Source organism: Lineus longissimus, chromosome 5 (assembly GCF_910592395.1).
Source record: "Lineus longissimus chromosome 5, tnLinLong1.2, whole genome shotgun sequence".
Taxonomy (NCBI): domain Eukaryota; kingdom Metazoa; phylum Nemertea; class Pilidiophora; order Heteronemertea; family Lineidae; genus Lineus; species Lineus longissimus.
Genome location: NC_088312.1, coordinates 10281562 through 10290706, shown reverse-complemented (window position 1 = coordinate 10290706; position 9145 = coordinate 10281562). Strand labels below are relative to the sequence as shown.

The 9145-nt window shown below is 40.9% G+C and overlaps 1 long non-coding RNA gene across 1 annotated transcript; it reads left to right on the top strand.

The window, feature by feature from the left end:
* Positions 1 to 964: 964 nt before the first annotated feature.
* Positions 965 to 7395, top strand: LOC135488330 (uncharacterized). Its single transcript, XR_010446954.1, has 3 exons — positions 965 to 1102; positions 4686 to 5106; positions 6212 to 7395. It is a non-coding gene; the product is annotated as an uncharacterized LOC135488330 (long non-coding RNA).
* Positions 7396 to 9145: the final 1750 nt, after the last annotated feature.

The window sequence follows — 9145 nt, the reverse complement described above, 5'->3', positions numbered from 1 at the left end:
TGTCTAATCTCTCTCACCGTATTGGCAACACCATGTGGCTGCTAGACCCGATTGGTTTGGTTGTGACTGTCTCGGTTGTGACTTGTCTTATCTCACTCCCTGTTTCTGTTTTGCCAACACGGTGGAGCTTCTAGGCCTGATTCGGACAAGTTGTGCTGTCTCACTTCTCTCGCCGTCTTAGGTAGAGCTGCTAGGCCCGACTCGGTTGGTTGTGACTGACCCGTCATGTTCACTGCGTGTTGTAGACAGAGTGAAGCTGCCCAGCCGAAATTCCGTCTGTTCATAGCTGTCGTCTCTCCCATCATGTTGGCAGCACGAAGTCCTACCTGGTACGATTCGATCAGGTTGTGACTGTCTTGATATCTCTCCGTGGTGTGGCAACATGGTGTCGCTGCCTCGGGGTCCAGAGTGCTGCTCTCCTGTGCCACACCAGATGATATTGCGGCTGCCGCTCTATAAGCATGCTGTTTCATCTCGCTCACCATGTTCGGAACACGGTCAAGCTGCTAGACCCGATTCAGTCTCGTTGTGACTGTCTTATGTCTCTCATGTTGTCAACATTGCAGTGGAGCCCCCACTTTCCTGGCTCTTACTGTGCTTTAATGGAGCTGCTGGGCTTGATCCCGTTTGTCTCATATCGGCTCACCTTTTTGGTAACACTATGGGGCTGCCAGGACAGATTATGTCTGGTTGTGACTGTCTTATTCCTCTCACCAATATGACAACACGATGGAGCTGCCAGGATTGATTCTGTCGGGTTGTGACTGTCACCGTGTTGGCATTGTGGTCGAATGAACTTGAAGCAATTGTTACTTTCGGCCTTTTTGAATTATCCCACCAAAAACTTCAGACATCAGACGTCCGTTCATAGCATACGCGTGCGCATTGACCCCAAGATGATACTAGGCCTTGTGGGATTGTCACCTGACCTACACGTAACATCTTAGGCCCTTTCCGGCGGCGAGCAACAGGGGAACTGGCAGAGAAATTTCTGATCCTAATTTATCCGATTTTATCTCGGTAATCCTTTGCCAAAAACATTTCAATCTCAACGAATGGTAACTTCAGGAGACATCAAACTTGTTGAGGGAAAAAGTTTGCTGTAAGTAACAATTTTTGCATGATTTCAAACCACTTATTGTTCGGATTTATCCCTCGTGCTTGAAAAAGGCCTTTTAGGAATATTGCATTGCATGCCGAAAACTCCGATACATGGATATACCTTTCCTTAATTCGAAAAGGTTGCCTAAATTGTTATACCTTGCCGACTCGAACCCCAACCCCTAGTCCGTCGAGGCCTTCCCCTGTATATAATGAAAATAATAGACAGTTTGCGAATATACTTTGTGGCTATTTGAAGGGTTGAGCCATTTTGGCTAGACCTCCAAATCCTAAAGCAATTAAAACTGGTTCAAAATGTAGTGACTGGTCATTTCAAGGGCTGGAGTCGGTTCTGTGTTTTCTAGAGAACAGCCTCCAGAGTTTAAAATGGGCATTCACTACGTTTTGAAGGAGTTCTAATTACTTTAGGATTTCAAGTTCTAGCCAAAATGGCGGTACCAATGACCACGAGGTACCACCATTTTTGATAGACCTCAAAATCATAAATCCATTGGAACTCCTTCAAAATGAAGTAAAAGCCCATTTAAAACCCTAGAAAACCAAGAACAGACGATCCCACCCTTGAAATTGCCATTCAGTTTGTTTTGAAGTAGTTCTAATAGCCGATATTTATTTTCGTATACGGTCTATCTTTTCACAGGCAGCGTAAGTTTACCATGACATTAAAGTCATGTTTTAAATCAAAACATCACCAAAAGCATTCAAAATATCATGAACATTAAAAGGCATGGACAACTTGAAATAAATTGCTTGAAGAAGCTTGTATATTTTACTTTCATGCCATCGTATACAAACGTTGCCTGTGAAAAGCGGTGAAATGGCCGAAGTTTATTTTCGTAGGGTGTGTATTGATTTTGGATTTAACAGTCAGTGCCACCCCGGTGAAACGTGAGGAACATATATGCATTGGGTGTGTACATTTGCACGTGGAGAAAAAATAGTTCCACTATAAAAAAGGGTAACTTCTTTTATAAAAGGGTACAAATAAAATTTCAAGTAATCACATTTCTTATATCATTCACAAAACTTCAAAAAAAAGTGTATGTGGTCGTGTGGTTTAGCATTTTCCTCGCGGTTTTCCGTGATGGCCCAGAGATTATAGGAAAATAGTTGGCTAACTGTCAGGGTTGCAAAACCTGGCTAAAAACATGAAGACTCCACAGGCGAAATGCTCCACAAATTTATGTATTAAAGGGACTCTTTCGGCAGCAGCTAGGGAGGCAGGATAAAGTTATCCAAAGTCGCCAATAGGGGTCTCTCCCATCTTTCATTACGTCAATACTAATCACGCTAGTACAAGGGATTTAGTGGTGAATCAAAATGACCTTGTTCCCTTGCTGTGCATATAAGTCACCAAAAGATGGCCATTTTAACCCCCATGCTCCTGCCTGTAGTACCCCCTTAAAATTTACGTGTAATTAAACAGTATTATGATAAAACAAAATTGCCTGCTTTTGTTCGTTTTGTTAGTTTTGTAAGACTGTAAGCATTTTCCTCATCAAGACCTTGTTTGAAAATAGAGAGGTTTAGTTGTCATCAACGTTCAGCGTAACAACGGAAATAAACATTAGGGCCTAATGGCGTTATTCCAAAGTGATGTATTTACATGCCCTTGAAAAAAGGGAACTCAAGATGGCCACGATATTAGACGAATTTATGGACCATTTTGTTGGCTACATATGTCCAGTCAAGTTGGTGGATTGAATTGATTTCATAATGATTACACCAGAATTACATAATTGTGACCCACCGCGACAAAATGAGTCGCATGTCGCACAGAAGATGAGCCTAAAATGACACCAGGACATAATAGAAAACATTGATGTATTCAGATGTCACAAAAGGTAGACGACAGTGAAATGAACAACCAATCCGTCTCAACCTGTCAAGCTCGGAGCGACATGCGACTTGTTCCGTCATGGCGGGTCACAATTATGAAAAGTGGTCCTTTGATGACCCTTACTCACTGTAGGTCTATTATATAATACCCTGTCCTGGCGATGTGTCGTTGGCCGGAGAAACTTTGGTCTGGTGCAGTACCCTAGATTTAGTACCCAATTCTCTATTGTGTAGTGGCAGATGGTTTCGAGGAGGGGCCGGGCGATGTTAAGCAATAGTTCTCATGGAGACCAAAGACCTCCAAAGTGCACAATATAGTCATTTGTCTCCGCGATACTCTCTATGCTAAGACACCTCCCTACCAAGAGTGTGGTCTGGTTGTGACACTGTTGTACACATTTGAAATAGAGGGTAAGGGGAATAAGAGATTCTATGTATTTCATCTCAATATGGACGGCCGTGGCCTCTCTAGAACCATACTCAAGAGCCATAATCCATCGGAATGCAGTTAGCAGTGTCTGAGGGGGCATTTTCGACTGCAACTACGGGCAAAATGTAATGAAAACATGAAACGGCACGCATTGTTTCGCATAAAGCCTACTCAAAAATCATGATTTAGCAAGATGAATGTCCTGTCCTCTCATATCAGTTTCAGCGCCCAATTTTCATCCTCTCATGTCAATATTTTTAACACCAATAAGTTTTTTGCTTGCCAAATATAAAGTTCCACGATCAGCCTGAAGATGGCGTTTGTGTTGGGATATGCAGTATTAGTCATTAGCAGCGGGGGGGGGGGGGGTTATTTTAGGCCGTAACAAGACGTAGATCAATGTCGGATGCCGCTGAACGTGATATTGTTATCTATTTCATGTTTAGTTTTTTTTTCGAATAGCTTGTTTTTTCTCTCCAAAATTACTTTAAGGGTTGACCATAGGCACTGTCATTTTGACTAGAACTTGAAAATCTAAAGCAATCAGAACTTCTTCAAAATGATGTGAATGTCAATTCCAAGGGATGGGAGTGTGTTCTCTGTTGAACAAAGAACTGACTTCCACCCTTGAAATTGGCATTGACTTGAGTCGTTTTGAAAGAGTAATTAATAGCTTTAGAATTTCAAGTTGCAGCCAAAAAATGTTGGTGCCTATGGTCAGTAAACCTTTTTTAGAAACTACAATATATATTTCGACCAGCAAAAAATAAAAAAATAAAATGCCTGGCGTTTTTATTCAGCAAAAAATAAAAAAATGTAAAATGCCTGACGCTTTTATTGCAAACCGCGTATGGGTTTCGAACTCGCGACTTATGGAGAAAAAAACCTCCATAAATCGTCCGCCCTAACCACTAGGCCACGACGCGCTCTGAAAGATAGAGGTATGTTTTTGCGACTGACTCTTGGACAATATTCATACGTCATCAAGCCTTGGCCTCGTGAAATAAATGATCACGTGCGCTATTCATGTTGGGCGGGAGACACAATAGTTCCCATTGTATATGAAAAGCCTTTGAACTGCTTTGTTCCCTGAAAAAGACGTAGGCCTACCTCAGATCAAAGTCGGATGCCGTTTTTCAGTTTTCTTTATTTTGATATTTCATTTAAAGTTGTTCCATAAAAACAAGAAAATTTCTGTTGGCTCACTTGCTTTTCAGCATGGTGACCAACTCGAATTGATGGTCAATCCTAAATGGTGTCTTATCTAATTTTTGTCCTGTTTCTTTCATTTTAGATGTCCGTCTGGCGTGTCTTCTCGTTGTCAGCAGAATAAAAGCCGATGCCACAACCCTTTCAATGTCACGACGGCGGGCTCCTGGCCGAGATCACAGTTATACCAAAGATTCACCACTCTATAGAACTGTTCAAGCATGTAACACCATCAACGTCACGATATCGGAGTAGTCATAAACGTTACTGATGATAATCTGCTGAAGTTTGCCGCCGTTAATGTCATCATCGCCACTGTCGTGTTCACAGTAGCTCCGGAGGAGAATGGATGCCATTGTCGTGTTCACAGTAGCTGTAGCTCCGGAGGAGAATGGATGCCACTGTCGTGTTCACAGTAGCTCCCGAGGAGAATGGATGCCACTGCCGTGTTCACAGTGGCTGTAGCTCCCGAGGAGAATGGATACCTTGTGCTATTGACTTACATTGTGAGTAAAATATTGTGTCGACTTAATCAAGCGAGCCGTCCCTTTCATGTTTTAAAATGTTTGGGTACTTTGTGTCCAATGATACTAGCAGATTGAACCAATATTTATATCACTCTGCTGTATGTGAATAGCTCCACGTACTTTTTGTTTTCTCCAAAATTACTTTTAAGGGTTGACCAAAGGCACTGTCATTTTGACTAGAACTTGAAATCCTAAAGCAATCAGAACTTTTTTAAAATGATGTGATTTCCAAGGGATGGGAGTGTGTTCTCTGTTGAACAAAGAACTGACTTCCACCCTTGAAATTGGCATCGTTTTGAGTAATTATTAGCTTTAGAATTTCAAGTTGCAGCCAAAATGTTGGTGCCTATGGTCAGTAAACCTTTTTTAGAAACTACAATGTATATTTCGTTAACCCAAATCTTTTTTTGAAAATACCTGGCGTTTTTATTCAGCAAAAAATAAAAAAATGTAAAATGCCTGACGCTTTTATTGCAAACCGCGTATGGGATTCGAACTCGCGACTTGTGGAGAAAAAAACCTCCATAAATCGTCCGCCCTAACCACTAGGCCACAACGCGCTCCGAAAGATAGGGGTATGTTTTTCCGACTGAATCTTGGACAATATTCATACGTCATCAAGCCAATGAGACTTGCATTGGCCTATTGAAATAAATTGTTACGTGTGTTATTCATGTTGGCTGGGAGACACAATAGTTCTGATTGAATTGAACTGCATCCTCCTTTGTTGACTCAAATGACAACCTTGGTTCTTATGCATAGATTTGAATACATGACATCATGCTAGGCCCTTGGTCATGTAAGGGGAAGTAAAATTCTATGCAACCGTTTATTCCGTCTTTACACATACAGGAAGTTAAATGATTTTCCTGTGAAACATTTTGAAGAAGTCCAAAGGGGAATGGTTCCGACTTACTTCAAGCACCCGAATCTTCTGATATTTACCCTTTGAGGGCCTAGAGTTGGATTTTGAGAACTTCCTGTATATACATGTAGACCCTAGCTGCATTTAACTTTAAACTACACCCCCCCCCCCGTTTTTCTCTGCGGATGACTAATGATATAAATTTTCGCCTCATTTCAGCGAGATGTCCGATGAGTTCGATCGAGTGTGACGGATTACAGACGAGGACCTATGTCCGGACTTGCATCTTGGCACCAGTTTTTGAATCGATAGCCTGATAGGAGGATGTGTCTTTATAGTGAGTGGACAGTGGACAGTCTATTTGATGAGAAGATGATGTGGTGTCTACGTTGGTACACCACGCTGTAAAAACTGTTTTGACTTTCTTTGCTGAATGGCTTGATATGCAATCATTATGACGAACAAACAATATGTTTCATCATTTTCTTTGCTGATGTTAATGAAATAGGCTAGGCTAATAAACAAAATTGTTTCATGAATTGTTCTTTGTTGATTAGGTTTGATATGCAATCGATCTTCTAACCCAAGTCCTGACTGCATCAGAACAAATTCACCAATTGTCGTTTGTTGATTAGCTTCATGCAGTCGATCTTTAAACGCCATCAGTCCTGACTCAATGGCTAATTAACAAATAAATTGTTCTTTCTTGATTAGGTTTGATATGCAATCGATCTTTTAACCCAAGTCCTGACTGCATCAGAACAAATAAATTGTTTTATCTGCTTTGTTCTTTTACCGCATGGGTAATAATCAAACGAAATATTTCATCAATTGTCATCATGCAGTCGGATCTTTAATCGCCATTAGTCCTGACTCAATGGCTAATTCAAACGAATTGTTCCATCAATTGTCTTCATGCAGTCGATCTTTAATGGCAATTAGTGCTGACTCAATGGCTAATTAACAAATAAATTGTTCTTTCTTGATCAGGTTACCCCTCGTCTTGACCACATGGGTAATGATCGAACGAATTGTTCCATCAATTGTCTTTAATCGCCATCCATTAGTTAATGGCAATTAGTGCTGACTCAATGGCTAATTAACAAATAAATTGTTCTTTCTTGATCAGGTTACCCCTCGTCTTGACCACATGGGTAATGATCGAACGAATTGTTCCATCAATTGTCTTTAATCGCCATCCATTAGTCCTGACTCAATGGCCAATTAACAAATAAATTGTTCTTTCTTGATTAGGTTACCCCTCGTCTGGACTGCATGGGTAATGATTTCATCAATTGTCTTGATGTAATCCATCGCCATTAGTGCTGACTCAATGGCTAATTAACAAATCAATTGTTCTTTCTTGATTACCCCTCGGGTAATAATCAAAGGAATTGTTTTCATGCAATCGATGTTTACTGACTGAATGGCTAGTGTTATGTAATTAATTAGGATTGATCAATAAACAAATATTAATGAGAGTTCATTGTTGTTTTCATATGTACGATACGATGGGTCATGGACAATCGAGGCAGTCTATTATCGGATGGGATATGAATATAGGGTTTGTCGTCGAGCGTGTGGTTTCAAATGTACGATGGGTCATGGACAATAGAGGTAGTGTAGGATGTGGACAGGATTTTTTTTTGTCGTGGGTTCTGTATAAAAGTGTTTGGGATGTGCAAAAAAAATTTTTGCGTGGATTCGCTCCGTAACTTTTTGATGATAAAGAGATTGTTAGGGGGGTTGTCATGCACTTTGTTTGATGGCATGACTTTAAACCCCCCTAAGAGGGTTCATTGAAGACACAAAGGTGATTAGTAATTAGTTTATTGATGTTGATCATTCAAATATATACAGAGGATATAAAGTTTGTAAGAAAGCGAAGAGTTCGAAGATGAAGAGTTCGAGGCTGCCGTATCGAATGGATGGAGAAACTGGACGATTTCGTGAGATGCTGGGGTGTGATGAAAGTACTGGTCAATCACTCTCCTTTGGCTGCATGTTCAAGGCGCATGGCTATAGAAACCAAGAACCCATTGACAGATCAAGGTGCATGGCTATAGAAACCAAGAATCCATTGACAGATCAAGGTGCATGGCTATAGAAACCAAGAACCCATTGACAGATCAAGGTGTATGGCTATAGAAACCAAGAACCCATTGACAGATCAAGGTGTATGGCTATAGAAACCAAGAATCCATTGACATATCAAGGTGTATGGCTATAGAAACCATCAACCCATTGACAGATCAAGGTGCATGGCTATAGAAACCAAGAACCCATTGACAAATCAAGGTGTATGGCTATAGAAATCAAGAACCCATGGCCATATCAATGTGTATGGCTATAGAATCCAAGAACCCATGGACATATCAAGGTGCATGGCTATAGAAACCAAGAACCCATGGACAGATCAAGGTGCATGGCTATAGAAACCAAGAACCCATGGACAGATCAAGGTGCATGGCTATAGAAACCAAGAACCCATGGAAAGATCAAGGTGCATGGCTATAGAAACCAAGAACCCATTGACAGATCAAGGTGCATGGCTATAGAAATCAAGAACCCATTGACAGATCAAGGTGCATGGCTATAGAAACCAAGAACCCATGGCCATATCAATATGTATGGCTATAGAATCCAAGAACCCATGGACATATCAAGGTGCATGGCTATAGAAACCAAGAACCCATGGACAGATCAAGGTGCATGGCTATAGAAACCAAGAACCCATGGACAGATCAAGGTGCATGGCTATAGAAACCAAGAACCCATGGAAAGATCAAGGTGCATGGCTATAGAAATCAAGAACCCATTGACAGATCAAGGTGTATGGCTATAGAAAACAAGAATCCATTGACGGATCAAGGTGTATGGCTATAGAAATCAAGAACCCATTGACAGATCAAGGTGTATGGCTATAGAAACCAAGAATCCATTGACAGATCAAGGTGTATGGCTATAGAAACCAAGAATCCATTGACAGATCAATGTGTATGGCTATAGAAACCAATAACCCATTGACAGATCAAGGTGTATGGCAATAGAAACCAAGAACCCATTGACAGATCAAGGTGTATGGCTATAGAAACCAAGAATCCATAGACAGATCAAGGTGTATGGCTATAGAAACCATCAACCCATTGACAG